At 35.1% G+C, this 3,757-nt stretch overlaps 1 pseudogene; it reads right to left on the bottom strand.

Moving 5' to 3' along the window:
• Positions 1-2,390: 2,390 nt before the first annotated feature.
• On the bottom strand, positions 2,391-2,683 carry LOC102845862 (annotated as a pseudogene).
• Between the last annotated feature and the right edge of the window lie 1,074 nt (positions 2,684-3,757).

Below are 3,757 nucleotides of genomic sequence, written 5' to 3'. Positions count from 1 at the left end.
AATATCTCAGTCACAAACAGACAAATATGGCATAATGCCACTGTTATAAAACAAGACTGATATGAGGGTTGGGGGAAAACTAAGAAAAAAATGAATAAATAATGAACACTGTATTGAAATAGATGAGGGAAAGACCTGTAAAAGGAATATATGATTAGGTATTATTTGCATGAATAAGAGGTGCATAGCAAAGTGAACTGGGGAGTGAGAAGAGGGAAGAAACTGTGCAACAATGAAAGAATCTTTCTAAAGAAAAAGTGAATTGGAAGGGTGCTTGAGGTAGGGAGGGAAATGTGCAACAATGAATGAATGAAAATCCAAGTTTTCTGTAAACTTTCATTAAAATATCAATAAATAATTTTTTTAAAGTGTCATCATAGGCATATGTCTAACTTACTCTCAATTTTCTGTTAAAACACATCTATCTATTAAATTCATTAAACCCACAAAGTCTATCTAGGTCTTCAATTACTTAATAAAACTCTTTATAATAGTACTTTTGGTTTTTTGTGGGTTTTTTAAATTTTTTTTTTTTTAGTTTTTGTCTGAGTGTACCATCAAATCAGATCTGACTGGTACAGGAGGAGATTGTCCCTCCTTTTCCTGGCAGAGCATCTGGTGGATTCGAACCGTGTACCTCTGGGATTGTAGTTGCAGCTCCTTGCCACTAGGCCACCAGAGCTCCCCTAGTAGTACTTTTGCAAAGCATAGTGGACAACCAGCATTTCATTTGTTCTTTGAGAACACTATGCATAAGATATGCATATGTGAAATTACACTCAAAAGTTCATTGAGGAAAGCTATGGATTATGACAGGGAGCTCTGGTAGCCTAGTGGGTAGGGACTTACGCTACTAATCCAATGGCAGGCAGTTCAATCCAATACTTCTCTACAGGAGAAAGATGGACAATACCCTCTTGTGTGAGTTTACAGCCTTCAAAAACCAGAGGGTCAGCTATGAGTTGAATTTTATTTGACAGCAATGCTTTTGAGGGTTTTTTTTTGGTTGGGTTAAAACATATATCTTTCCGCTTGGAGCAAAAACGAGTGCGGGGCGGCGGGGGGGGGGGGGAACAGACTGAAGGATGGCTTTAGTGAATAGGATAATGGTTAACATAAACCATAGCCTTCACTAGCCTGAAACAAGAAGAACTGATCATTGCCCATCTATGAGAAGCAACTGCTCTGAGCTGGAACACAAGAGAAGATCATGGTTAGAATAGGAATGAAATATAGGGCAAAATCAAATTAATAAAAAAAAAGGCAAGACTTATTAGACTAATAAAGATTGAAGGAACCCCCAAGACTAACTTCTTTTAACCCTGGAAATGAAGTCACTCCCAGTGTTACCTGACAGCAAAATAATGGATTGGCCTATAAAATAAAGAATAAAGCCCATGGGGAGAAAGAAAAGTTAAAAGCTTCAAGAACACATAAAGGAATTGAAATCCTGAGTGTCCTGTTTTATAGATTATCTTCTTTTAAGATTATCTCTTTTGATTTATTAATAAAATGAGTAAGACTGTATCTGATACTCAAACCAACTTTTACACATTTTGTAACCAAGTTTAGGGGACTAATTAAGTCACAAAGGCTGCCTAATAGAAACTGAGATTTAGAAAGATTTATAAGCAAAACTCCTTTAATATAAGAACTTCTTCAATTCTTAAAAATTAAAAACTCGAATAACATTAATTTTTTCACCTAATATCCTCGTCATGAAATCTGTGTCCATTATTTCTTGAGCAACTTAAAATTTTGTCAAGCTTTCCCACCAATATTAACTTTCCAAATCATTGTTAACATTCAAGTCTTTGTTTTTGTCCCTATACATTACAACTTCACTAATAGTTTTCCCTTTTTTTTTTCAATGAAATACATTTTTATTCACATCTCTAAGTGGCAGGGGGCAACTCCACAAAACACCGGTAACCAACTCTAAAAGCAAACACACTGGCAGCTAGATTTAGGGTTATGTTACCCTATTTCATAGGAAGTAAACGCAGCCGACTTACTTCTTATGAATTTCTTAAAAATCAGGGAAAGGTACTATGCTTTTGATGTTATTTGTATGTTTGATTAGTATACCACACACTTCTCTTTTCAATGAGTTTTCTATAAATATTAAAGCATCAAAAAGTACAGTTTTCTTATAAAACCTCCCAAAATAATCACTAGATTCTCAAATTACTTAAGATACTAGACCTATGATTTAGACAAAAACAAATTTTACTTTAGAAAAATGTAAAAATATAATTTACATATCATATTACAATGAATGAATGAGTCAAAAGCCACAATTACATGTTCATAAAAATTCTGTACATCTTCCTCAGAATAACCTGTTTCTGTACAAAGACTTACAGATGTCGAATGTACATAGATTTTCTTTAGTGTGCTACAGAGTTTAGAGATCCTGCTAGAATATTCCACAGATCAAGTGCAGAATTTGTTTCTTCATCAATTTCTTCAATGACTGCAACAATGTCACCTCTCACAAAGTATAATCCTAAAACGACTTGTTTTATCCCCTGTGAAGAACTGAACACTCTTGCTCATGACTTTCATCCAAAATAAAATGAATGGTCTTGTCAAAACCTTTCAGAGTTCCCAAAATCATTCTTCCATCAGAAGTAATAACAGCAACAGTTTGGTTGATGCAGTTCTCCAAAGCAGACATCATGGTGCTTTGCCCGTGATCTCCAGGGACGAGAGACAGCTCTGGGAACAAAAGGAGCCAAAATGAGCCACCACAAACTGGCCATTTTAAGATTATCTTTTTAAAGAAGCACACAACCCTGGAAAGGGAAGCAACACAGCTGAGCAAGCATTTCCACCATGAAAACAAGTGGGATTCATAACAGGAATACAAGGATGGTTCAGCATAAGAAAAATAATCAACATAATTCAGTACATTAGCAAAGAAAAGAACAAGAACCACATGATCCTATCAATTGATGGGGGGGAAAAAGGCCTTTGACAAAATCCAACATTGCTTTCTGATTAAAATGCTCAACAAAATAGGAGTAGAAGGGAATTTCCTCAACATAGTGAAAACTCTGTGGGCAAAATCAAGTGCCAACATCAATCTCAATGGGGAACGACTGAGGCATTTCTATTGCAAACAAGGACATACCACCTCTGCTATTCAATATTGTATCTGAAGTACTTATCAGAGTAATAAGACAAGAGACAGAAATAAGGCATCCAAATTGACAAAGAGGTGGTAAAAGCATTTTATATGATAGTGTACACAGAAAACCCCAATGACTAAATGAAAAAACTGTTAGACCTAGTAGATCAATTTGGCACATAGCACAGTGGTAGGATACAAGACCAATATACAAAAATCAGTTGTATTTCTCTATAGCAACAAAGAAAAGGAAAATAAGAAAGCAATACCATTTATTATAGCCAAACACGATATTAAATACTTGGGAATAAGCCTAACTAGAGACACGAAAGCTCTTTATAAGGAAAACTAGAAAACACTACTATGAGACACAATAAGAAACCTAACTAAATGGAAAAAAATATTCCCTGTTCTTGCTAGGAAGACTCAACATAGTGGAATGACAATTCTATTAAAAGCAATCTACATGTTCAACACAATCCCAATACTGATACCAAACTAATCCCAATACAAATACCAATCCCATTCTTCAACGAGATGGAAAAGGCAATCTCCAATTTTGTATGGAATGGGAAAAAGCCCCGAATAAGCAAAGGAATCCTTAAGAATAGAAGAACAGTAGGA

The sequence above is a fragment of the Elephantulus edwardii genome, unplaced genomic scaffold (assembly GCF_000299155.1).
Source record: "Elephantulus edwardii isolate Elephantulus edwardi_28Jun2011 unplaced genomic scaffold, EleEdw1.0 scaffold00110, whole genome shotgun sequence".
In the NCBI taxonomy this organism is placed as follows: Eukaryota; Metazoa; Chordata; class Mammalia; order Macroscelidea; family Macroscelididae; genus Elephantulus; species Elephantulus edwardii.
This window is presented reverse-complemented; position numbering and strand designations above follow the sequence as displayed.